This window comes from Astatotilapia calliptera, chromosome 6, assembly GCF_964374335.1.
Source record: "Astatotilapia calliptera chromosome 6, fAstCal68.1, whole genome shotgun sequence".
NCBI lineage: Eukaryota > Metazoa > Chordata > Actinopteri > Cichliformes > Cichlidae > Astatotilapia > Astatotilapia calliptera.
In genome coordinates this window covers 17,286,601-17,299,048 of record NC_137427.1, presented here as the reverse complement: position 1 = coordinate 17,299,048, position 12,448 = coordinate 17,286,601, and the positions used below count along the sequence as shown (strand labels likewise).

Genomic DNA, 12,448 nt, shown 5'->3' with positions numbered 1-12,448 from the left:
TACAGTATATCAAAATGAAAACACAACTGTAAATTCAGACATGTGAGGTTGTGCTGAAAAGAATGATACCAAACAAGGCAAAGTAAATTCCTTTTTAAAGGTAAAATGTGGAGGGAAAATCAAAAGTAGTTAAAAATGGCCAATTATACCCTGGACCCCAGAGGGTTAAACGTTTTTTTAAAGTAACGCAATAGTTACTTTTCAAGTAATTAATTACTTTTAGAATATTGTAACTCAGTTACTAACTCAGTTACTTTTTTGAAGAAGTAACTAGTAACTATAATTAATTACTTTTTCAAAGTAACTTGCCCAGCTAGAGCCTGAACTTCAACAGGTAACTAAAGCAGTGACGAGCAGTCAGGCTTGAAGCCTCCATTTCTGCTTGTTCATGCTTCTAAAGAATCACTGTGGAATTTGCTTTGTAGGAAGTGTCTTTGTGCTGGTGTTCATATGTAAAAACTGAAGAAAAGATGGTACGTGTATCCTCATTAGGATAGGAATTTGTGTTGGTGTGTGAGCCTGTAGCCTGAGATTTCTATTGTTAGCTGGTTATTATGTACGTGTTTCAGGTCATTTTAAAGAGAAACAAAAACGTAACGAGTACTCGTGGCTTTCTCTGCTTTTAATTATGCTACGTACTTCATTACTTTTCTTGAGTAACAACCAAAACACTGCCTGGGTCTGAGTGACAGCTGATTGTGGGATGTGCTTTTGCCTGCTTTTGTAAGCATGACTCTGCACACTCATTCTTGCTTCACAAGCGAGCGAACATCAAAAAGGATGAAAGGGTGATCGTTATTATTTTAACATCAGAGAAAAACAGCCTGTTGAAAACCTAATTTTTCAGAAATGTATTGTAAGACAACGGAGCCGTTAACAGGCATCTAATCGTCAGCTTTGTCTGTAAAGGCAGGACCTGCAAACTCATGTTTTTCTGTAACATCAGATGTATCCAGGGTGTTCAGTCAAGCGTCACTTTCAATTTCTCAGCCCCTCCGCAAAGAAATATACGAGAGCTCCTTCAAAAACAGACATCATATCACACACAGACACACAATATACGTAGAAAACAGACACACACACTCGTTCGCAGGATGCACTGTGAGTAACAACAATCAGGAATCAGTGATGCAGCATTAAATGTTGGTTTGACGTCACGACGTATAAAAAGCATGTAAAGCTTGAGGCAGAGTGTGAAAATGTAAACCGATGCATCCATTCCTTCCCTTTTTTTTGTTCCAGATTTGCGAGGACTTTTCTTCGCTAACACCTCGGGCACATCGTGAGAAAACAGTAAATTTAGCTATCCATTTACACCGTGAAATGCTCAGAGTGACTCACATTTGATGCAGTGCTACATTCCTGCTCTATGTATTTACGGTTTGTGTCTATAACGCGTGTCTTGATAGATGTTCTTTACAATTATCCACAGTTTAAAAATGATGTAATGCTGAAAACGGCTCTTCGTTGGTTAATGTGGAAAGAAGCAAATTGAAAGAAAAAAGCCTTCATAAGGATTACACTCAATCTACATAAGCCTTCTGCAAATATCACATGACATCTGTTGACACTGCAAGCCCAGTGCTCTACTTTAAACACACACGCACGCAGATACACGGCCAGCCTTCGCACAGACTAGCAATGGTAACCATGACAATTTAGCTTCATCATCACCCACACTCTCTCCATCCTTCTCTGTATCTCTAGCTCTGTTTTTACTGTTTTTATTTTTATAGGCCGGCTTTCTCAGGTCTTTGTGGAGGAGAAAGTAGGCTACCAGAAGCATCTCTCTTTTTCACTGTTTTTCTTTGATATAAATTAAAAAAAAGTCCTTTCTTGCCTTCTCTCAATCCTCTAAGATTTTAACTATGACCCCAATATTCTTCCTTTCCCATTTTCTCTATTGTTTCTTTTGCATTTTCATCTCTCTCGTTCTTTGAGTCTCCCCCTCCCTGTCCTCTTCCTGCTTTGTCTCTATTTTTTCTATTTATTTCTCTTTCCATATACTCATAATCTTCTCCCCATATAAGTTTCCTTCCATCTGTGTCCTCTTAAGAAGAAACTGAGGGATCCTGGCTCAGTGTGGGAAGAGACCTTGCAGCTAATCTACCAGAGTGCGAGTATATTGGGGGATTAGGGTTCTCATCTGCGGGTTAGACCATGTCTTACAGGCTATCACAATGGGAGCAGATAGCTGGTCAGGCGTATCAGCATGGGCCCTTCTGTCTTCATTTTTCAGACCTCAACCAAGTATGACTGGCAGTGACAGGATAAAGCTGTGATTATCCCTTATTATCCCTGCCCTTTTTTCCACTGCTCCACCTCATACACATGATGACGCAATGATCTCGCCAATGATCTCGAGACACTGTGATTTGATGGTCACTGGTCAAACAGCTTACAACTTTTTTTTTTTTACCAGTGCAAACCCCTTTAGATTATGAAAAGTAGCTTATAATTCTAATAATTCATCAGTGACAGTCAGATAACTGATGCACAGGAAGTAGAATGGATTATCTATAAATTGGAAGACTTCTCTATCATTTCAATCCACACGTATAAGTGTCCTTGAGACCCTACTGCAGTTTAAAGGTTTTAAGGATCAGGACACAATACAAAACATCAGGTCCATTGCATGTCTTAAAATTAGGTAAATACATCCTCAGGTGAACAACATCACATCACATATTAAATTGTTATTATCTGTTAAACAAAAAAACTAAACCAAACGCAGAAACAGTGTTTGCCCAACTGATACAGGATTTTAAAGACTTATAAAATTTGATTTATGGGCAGATATTTTTTTCCCAGACAAATAAAACATAAACTGATTTCCCCAATATTTGTGTAGTTATGTGTAGTTTTATGAGTGCCTACTAAGATAAACAGTAATGCCATTTAATTATGTTTGCAGATTTGAAAAATGAAGGTATGTGTTAATACAATAGTAAAGGAGGAAAGACATCTGAGACAGGGCCATTTCAAAATAATTGTATACCTATCATTTAGAGTGAAAAAGATTATTTGCAAGTGGAAAAAGTTCACCCCCAATGTCTGACCATGCAATGCTCAAAGAAACTGCAAAGATATAAACAAAAACAAAACAAGAGCTGCTTTTCAGACGAGCCTCAGTTAGTTAGATGTTAAAATTCTTGACAACTGGAGAAAAATGTGAAAAAAAAATATCTGTTGTTTGGAAGTGCTGGCAGGAGACGCTGTTCTCTCGAAAAAGAACATGGCAGCAGCTGCAGAGCTGCATCTGAGAAAACCACAAGACTTCAGAAACAATGTCCTTTGGACAGACGAGACCAAAGTGGAGATGCTTGGCCATAATGCACCGCACCATGTTTGGCAAAAGTCCAATTACACAATATCAGCACAAACACCTCACACCAACTGTTAACTACAGTGATGGAGGGAGGATGATCTGAGATTGTTTCACAGCCACAGGACCTGAGAACTTTGCAGTCGACGGGTCAACCATGATGTCAAAGGGTTCTAAAGTAAAATGTGGGTCCGCTGTCCGACAGCTAAAGCTTGGCCAAAACTGTGTCATGGAACAGGATGATCCCGAGCACAGCAGTAAATCTACATCAAGGTTTTGCAATGGCCGACTTAAACCTCAATGAAATGCTATGTTGGGGCTTTGAGAGCGCTGTGCATAAATAAATGTCCCTGAAAGTGATTACTTTAGTTTAGGTTGTACTGCTAAAGCTGCTTCTGCAAGCTACAGGCTCTGTAGTTTTTTCCTCATTGCTTCTGCATTTTTTGTTAAATAAATAATGACATTGTGATTTGTTGCTGTTCATCTGAGGCTGTACTTACCCAATTTTAAGATCTGGTGAGAACCAGGTGAATTTTTTATGTGCTGATATGTAGAAGGTTGTGTTTCCTTTTTCACAATTGTTAATGCCAGTCTAATTATAGTCACCTTTTGACAGTTTAATACCTTCTCTAATGCTGATCTATGACAAGGAGAAAGTACTAGGCTAATATTTTGTGATTTTACTTACTTCTTGTCCTTCTGGTAGTTCCAGACCATGCCATTTCCTCACCCTCAAGCAGCTGTCCTGAGTTTTTCCCAATGTTCCCCAGCCCCCTCATCTACTCATGCCAACAGTACACATTTGCCCATCATTTCCCTAATCAGTGTACAGCCACTTTCACTCTGTTCCCTGCAAGAATGTCTTCTGTGATTTTGCCTTCACATTCTCTGCTTATCTCTGTGGAGTAATTTTAACCAGAAAAATATTTATACTGGACTGCGTGCAGGAAAGTTTGTTTCACTTTAACCTGGTTCTAGCATTGATAAGCACACAGACACTGCTATGTGTGCTTTGTGTGACTATTAAGTCACACCAGAAACACTGCTGCCTCTCAGGGCCCCCAGAAATATTTAAGGTCCCGCTCACAAATGAAGCTACTAAGGCATACATTACACTGATCAAAGCATTTTGTTAACCTCTGGGGCTGAAAAATGAAGCCAAGACAGAAATGTCAAAAACTACATTATTTGAATGGCCACTTGAGGCTGACTCTAAACGCAATCCCCATAGATTCCCACGTTAAAATAAATAAACAGGTTTATAGCCTGTTTTAGGAAAAAATGGTTTGGTGGAACCTTAATTTAAATGCATCTGTTTAAACTAAGGCTTAAAGTTATGGATTATCTGGGTCTGACTGCTTTGACTGACAGGTGGATGCTGACACAGGCCCCTGATAGTTGTCAGCTAGGCTTCACCTCCAGTAATTCAAGTCTGGGCCTCTCTGCAGTGTTTGTAGTGTTGGTTCATTTTGGAGCATGTTTATTACACTCATCTGACACACTCTTCCAGTCTGCGGATGGAAAGCACTAACCAAGTTTGCTGAAAACTTCACATGCACTCTGTCAGCAAAACGTGGTGACTTCTAGCTCTGAAAAATCAACAACCACAGGCTTCAAAAGTTAACAAACAAAATATAGGTGACATCATAGTGTCCACATCTATGTGTTATATACAGTTTAAAGCTCTCATGCACTGCAATTCAGCAAACCATGGCAACAGACACAGAAGGTAGCACTGAAACACACAGGATTAATCAAACATAATCAAGTAAACTAGAGAGTGCAAACAATAAGCACTGAAAATACAGTGACGGCAGCATTACAAGCACCTTTTCACAGCAACTACAACATCCATGGTTTTGGAACGAAAATACTGGAAGAGTTTCAGTGTCACACTCAAATCTGTCCTCTCACCCAGTGGCTCTGCTCAGTCTTCTTCTGTCTTTCATATGTGACTCCATTATTCATGAGGGATTGTGCCCAGGCTTAGCAGTATGCAAACTTCTGGTCAATTTGTATATGATTATTTTGTTATGTTAGGCTTATGTGTGCACGAGTGTCCAAAAAATACAGAAGGTAACTGCAATCAATCCGAAATGTCTGTACAAAAGTATGAGTTCAGAGCCGTCGTGATCCACGAAAGACGCTCGTTTCAGCTTTCCTTTACAGTTTATGAGTATGTAGTTGTATGTTTCTGTGCATTGGTGTGCATGTGTGCGAGCAGATTCCTTTTGGGCTGCTTGTCAAAGATGACAAGTCTGATTAGAATAACAATAGGAGGTAAATATAGACTAGAGAAAGGCAATAAATGGGAACAGGAAAAGCCCGGATTTTCTGAACATCATAATTTTCGAAACATTAGCATAACAAAGGCTCTGTCAAGGAGTATGATGGGGACCATTTTCATACCTGAGAACTCCACTGTTGCTGGGCTCACCCACACCCTTCCACCAATTTAATCTGCAAGTCTACACCTGAGCTGGGAGTAAAGAGGGAAACCAATTTCCCTATCCACAAGTGTTTACGATGGAGAAACAGAGGACTAGTTGTTGCCGGCTGCAGTTACAGCTGACATTTCCATCTCTTTTCTGACATCTAATTGAGCAGATTGGCTGTTGTGAAGTAGCCGCATGTTACCACAGGAGGAAGTGTAACTGCTCCTGAAGGTTTTTCATGTTCGAAGTAGAATAAAGGGCCATGCTCCAACTGATGTTCAGCCAGTATTTTAATCTTCTTTTCACCAGCAAACACCGTGAAAAACTATGGTGAAATGATCAATGAAAAACACGGATATTACATCAGCAGAACAAAAATTACAACTCAAATAAAACATACACACAAAGTAAATGCACCAACATACCGTGTGCGCCTTTCTACTGAACATTCATGAGCAATTGTAGTCCATATCTTCTATATTTCCACCCTTTACACAGGCCAGCATTCTCTTTCTGGCTCGAGCCTTCAGTCTCTGGTGACACGTGCGCTTAATTGAGCATCACCCCAAAGCATGTGCACTACAAAGCGCCACACTCAGGCCCACCAGTAGGTGGTGACAACACAACATGAATCCAGATTAAACACCAAATTTTGAACATTGCAATCACATAATAATTACATTTCAATGCGACGGCTACACTGCCACCAAAATTACAAAGGATTTCTATTTACATGTGTTAAACAAAATTAAATCCTGTAATTTTTAATAAATTGACAATCAAACATCAACTTATGTTACAAAAATGTTATGTTTGTGTTCTTAACCCTTGTACTACTTCACTGTAGTTTAGACCCTTTAACTAGTACCACTAGTTTCTGAACTGGTCTCTCAAGAAAAGAGACTTGTTTCAAACGTTCACCTTTCTTTCCCAGATCCTTTTGCCCTATTTGGATCTTAACCTTCCGCACTAAACCATCATCATCTTCATTGGCTTCAACCACCCTTGCCAATTTCCATTCAATTCTTGGAATATTGTCCTCTTTTAAAATCACTACATCTCCAACCTGTACATTTTGTTTAGGAGTATGCCATCGTTGTCTTAAACTAATGCTGGTTAGGTATTCCTTGCGCCACCTGCTCCAGAACAACTCTGTTAAATATTGCACCCTCCGCCACCTCTTCCTGGCGTACAAATCTTCTCTTACAAATCTACCAGGAGGCGGAAGTGGCACAGACTCTTTCATTGTGAGCAAATGATTAGACGTCAAAGGCTCAGCACTGTTGGTGTCGTTGATTGTATCAGTAGTGAGTGGACGATGGTTCAAAATTGACATGGCCTCGTAGAAGAAAGTTCTCAATGAGGTGTCATCTAACCTCCCTGTGGCTTGGGCTAGGACAGAACTCATGACATTCCTAACAGTGCGGATCTGTCGTTCCCAAATGCCTCCTCTGTGACTAGCTTCAGGAACATTCATTTGAAAGTCACACTGGTTTTTAGCTAGATAAGTAGAAATCATCTCCTTGTCTAATTCCAACAGACCCTTCTTGAACTCGTTCTTAGCTCCGACAAAATTTGTCCCTTGGTCAGATTGAATCTGTCTGACTGTGCCTCTGATTGCTATGAAGCATCTTAAAGTGTTTATAAATGCGTCAGTGGAGAGATCCTCCAACATCTCAATGTGTGCGGCTCTCGAGCTCAAACACGTAAACAATAGGCCATACCTCTTCCATTCCTTTCGACCTTGTTTCGTATAGAAGAGGCCAAAAACATCAACTCCAGTGTAGGTGAATGGGGGCAAAGGATCCACTCTGTCAAATGGCAAGTCAGCCATGCGTTGTTCTTCAGCTGGCCCACACACTTTTCTACAATTGACACACCCTTCAATGTATTTGGCCACTACCTTACTGCCACCTATGATCCAATAGCCACTTTCCCTGAGTTTGTTCAGAGTTTGGCCTCGGCCTTGGTGTTGCGTTTTGTTGTGACAGTGGTCAAGAACGAGTTGTGTGACAATGCCTTCCTTTGGAAGGATTACTGGATGCTTCAATGCAAATGATGCTGAGGATTTTCTCAACCTTCCTCCAACCCTAAGCAAGTTGTCTACCAAAATAGGATCAAGTTGATACATTTTATGAGTTTTTGGTAGTCCAGCTGAGTTTTGACTGAACCATTTGAGCTCTTCTTTAAAGGCTTCCCTCTGTGCTGCCTGGAGGAGTACAAAAGCAGCCATTTGTCTTTCTTTTACACTAATGGGTCCTGAGTTATCTCTCCTTGCAAGTCTTTTAATTCTTGCCACAACGTTAAGAGCTGTATCCCAATTGGAAAATCTTGAGAACCTCTCAAGAAAGCTGTTTTCTTCAAGGGCATTTGTCTTCAGGACCTTTACTTCTGGGTCCCCAACAAGAAGATCAGGGGAATGTTGGTTTGTGACAATTTCCCTTTCCCATAGGAATTTAGGTCCAGTGAGCCAATTCGAGCTTAGCAGATCTGCCACCTTGAGGCCCCTAGACGCGTGATCAGCTGGATTTTGATCAGATTCAATGTAAAACCATTGCTTCGGATCAGTAGAGTCTCTTATTTTCTGAACTCGATTTGCCACAAAGACATGAAAGCCACGAGCATCATTTTTTATGTATCCAAGCGTCACTTTAGAATCGTTCCAGAAAAACTCCTCGTCAATTTTCCGCTTGAGCTCTGACCTGAGGAAGTTACTTACAGCTGCAGAAACTGCAGCTGCAGTGAGCTCAAGGCGTGGGATAGTGATTATTCTTGTGGGTGCCACTCTGGCTTTACCCATGACCAGTGCGCAATGCACGTTCTTATCAGCAACAATCCTGATGTATGAACATTGTCCATAGCCACTTCTGCTGGCATCCGAAAAATGATGCAGCTCAATTTTTTTGACCTTGCCGAAGTTCTCAGGAACAAGGCATCTTGGTATTTCAATCCTTTTTAGATTCTCCAAGTCACCGAACCATGCTTTCCATTTGGTCTCTAGTGCCGGGGGAATAGGATCATCCCATCCCACTCCGCGTTTGCACATTTCCTGGCCTTTCTTTGAGGGCTACACTGAATGAGAACACGTCAGCGTCTATGTTCCACTTTACTCCCAGCACACTTTGCATTTGAATTACAGAGTAGTTCAGGTTTACATCTTTGGTCTTGCTGGCTCGTTCTGTTTCTGGGATAATGCTCATGACCTCCTTGTTGTTGCATGCAAATTTGTGCAAGCGCAGTTTCCCTTTTGCACAGACCTCTTGTGCTTCACAGACCAGCTGCTTGGCTTCCCTTACTGAATCAATGCTGATTAGCCCGTCATCCACATAAAAGTTTTTGTGAATGAATCTGGCTGCCAGTGGGTAGTCCTTTTTTTGTTCCCTGGCGAGATACTTCATGCCATAGTTAGCACATCCCGGTGATGATGCCGCTCCAAAAATGTGGACTCGCATGCGATACTCCTTAGGCTCAGTATCTGTATTCCCGTCCTTCCACCACAGAAACCTTAAGAGGTCTCGATCCTCTGGGCTGACATGGAAGCGATGAAACATTTTTTCCACATCACACATAATTGCTATTTGATGCTCTCGAAATCTGCACAAAACCCCTGCCTGAGCATTAATCAAGTCTGGGCCTGTGAGTAGGTGGTCATTTAAAGAGATGCCTTCGTGTTTAGCAGAGCAGTCGAAAACAACTCGAATTTTCTCTGGCTTCCTGGGATGATACACGCCATGGTGCGGAATGTACCATGTGTTACTACCTGATGTGCCATCTGCTTCCTCTGCATCACCATCTTTAAAGACACTATTCATGAACTTGATGTAGTCTTCCTTGTACTTTGGGTTCTTATCCATTTTTCCTTTTAAACGTTTCAAGAAAAACATTGCAAGCTGCTTGTTATTTGGAAGCTGTGGGCGTTCTCTAAAAGGCAGAGGCATTTCTAAATGGCCTTCCTCATTGTAGTGAATGCTCTCATTCAGCATCTCTAGAAACTGAATGTCCTCTTGAGATACACTCCCTTCTTTATGGTTTGTGTCCAGAAAGTCATTTTCAAGTGCTTTAATCACAGAAGCAGGTGTGACAGATGGCAGCACCTTTACTGTGACACGATGACAGATCCCTGCTGCTTCCATCGAACTTTTCCATGGCTTAATGGCTCCCACGATACTCCACCCTAAGTCTGTTTTTATTGCATAGGGATCATAATCATTTCCTGGTATGACTTCCCTTGGCTTTAGCGCTCTTGCACAGTCGTAACCGATGAGAAGAGCTATAGGACAGTCCAAGAGATCTGGCATTTCATTTGCAATGCTAAGTAGATGGGGCCACTTTTTTGCTGTCTCTCGAGTTGGAATAGTGTGTTTCTCCAATGGAATGTACTCTTGAGTGTAAGTTGGTGGCAAGTCAATGAACTTTTCTGAGTTGTACCCTCTTACCCTCAGTCCATCCACTCTTTGACTAGGTACAATCGAACACCTGTCAGTCATTGTTGTCAGCTTTAGCTTCACTGGTTCCCTGCTTGCCTGTATCTTTTCACAAATATCTTGGTCAATAAATGTGTTGCTGCTTTGGGTGTCTAGCAGAGTATAAACCAATGTCTCTTGATTCTTCACTGATGAAGAAAGCCACACTGGAACAATCATTGAAGTGCAATCATTGTTGCCCACTCTCACACTGCACGATACGGTGGCTGCATTCTCCTCTTCTGATGGTGGTTCAGGTTCATCTCCCAGTGGAGGATCTTCATGGAGAGGAGAAGGGTGGCTTCGTCTGCAGACATTACATGTTGCTCTCTGTCGACAGTTTTTGGAAATGTGGCCGACTCGCAGACAAGCAAAGCACATATTGTTGTCCCTAATAAACTGTTTCTTTTCTTCAAGCGGCATTGCTGTAAACTTTGCACATTTATAGATAAAATGATTTTGCTTGCAGCAGATACATTCAAGTTGCCGTTTGTTCTGAGTTGAGGAAGGGTTGGGTTTTGATTTTCTGTTGCTCTTAACTGTAGTTGTGTTCTTCACATCTTTAGAGCCATTTGCTGATGTCACCAGGACACTGGCCTTCAGACGTTTTTGTTCTTTCTCAGGTTTTTCAAATGTGTTTTTTAAGGCAAACAGAGAAGAAACTGGATTACATGCTATACGCGCCTCTTCAGCCACAAAGTCTGCAAATTCTGCAAACCCTGGATATGCCTTTTCTTCATCCAGTAATTTTGTGACATAACGATTCCAGCAGGTTGTGGCCCAGTCAGGAAGTTTCAGCAATATTTTTTGATTTTCTTCACAATCATCTAAAACCTTGAGGCCTTGGATGTGAGGCATAGCATTCTTAAAAGAAATGAGGAAATCACTAAACTCTCTCAATTTAAGTGACTCCTCTGGACCAATCTTTGGCCAACTGCTTAGTTTTCCCCTAAAGTCTCTTTGAACTACAAATGGGTGTCCATAGCGTTTGTTCAGAGCACCCCAAGCTTGTTTGTAAGCTTCCTTGTCACTTCGATAAAATGTCCCTTCTAAAACACAGAGAGCTTCTCCACCAATGTACTTCTTCAAGTAGAACAGCTTATGGGCTGAATCTGTGCAGCTAGTCTCGATAAGCGCCTTAAAGCAAGTGCTCCACTCAACAAATTTAAGTGGGTCTCCTGTAAATGTAAACGGCTCTGGCACTGGGAGTCTAGACATTACTAAGGACTCTTTTAATGCCTGCACCAGAGACGGCTCACTTTCTTTTGGCACCACTTGAGTATCATAGTGAGGGGCGTGAACACTTTGTGAGGTCAGGATGAATTTACCTTCAGAGTGAGGAGGTGCAGTGCTCTGAGGAACTTGGGTGCATGGGGGACTGCTAAGTGGTTTAGGAAGCTGACTGAAAGACAAAGTACTCCTTACTTCACAATTTCTTATTTCAGCATTCATTTTTGATTCCTCTTCAGCATATACATTGTATTCTGCCGGAATGACCTCAAGATCTCTTTGATTTTCCAACATTTTCAGTTGCTCTTGTTGAGCTAATATCTTCTTTCTCCGGGCAGATATTTCCATTTCTCTGTTTATTTCAGCTTGCTTCGATGCCAGTCGTGCTGCTGCCTCTGCTTTCCTTGCAGATACATGACTTCCTTGCTGACTATGGCTGTGCTGGCTATTTCTTCCAGCTCTAGACACAGTTGAGCCATAAATTGATTCTGCACCTTCTCTTTGGAGTAACTGAAGTAGTGATTCTTTTACAGCTCCTGCATCAAACTTTTTGTCAGCATCTGCGTAACGTAGGGCTGCTCAATTAATCGAATTTTAATCACGATTACGATCTGGGTTTTCAACGATCATTAAAAATGACTGAGCCGATTATTAGCCCCTCCCTCATGCTTTACTCTCGCGCTGCTCCGTGTGGCAAATTGAGTGCACCGCTCTGCATTTCGAACACGCGTCACAACAATTAAGAGGACCCGAGGGAAGCTCGGAAAGCTAAGCAGAAGTTATTTGGAGAGAAGAGTGACTGCCGTTGGTTGAAAAGAGGTAAAAAAAAAACAACTTCAGTGGTGTGGAAACATTATGGGTTCGCGGAGTCAGACGTGGATCAAGTAGACATAGTGTGTAAACTTTGCTAAACACTAAACATAGATGTTTAAATTTTTCATTTATTTCTTATATTGCAAACATTTGCACTGTTATCAGTATTTGCACACTATTTT

At 41.3% G+C, this 12,448-nt stretch overlaps 1 protein-coding gene across 5 annotated transcripts in view; it reads right to left on the bottom strand.

Moving 5' to 3' along the window:
- plppr2b (phospholipid phosphatase related 2b) overlaps positions 1-12,448 on the bottom strand; it is a 68,060-nt gene that overhangs the window by 19,169 nt on the left and 36,443 nt on the right. The gene's annotated exons all lie outside the window — the stretch shown is intronic.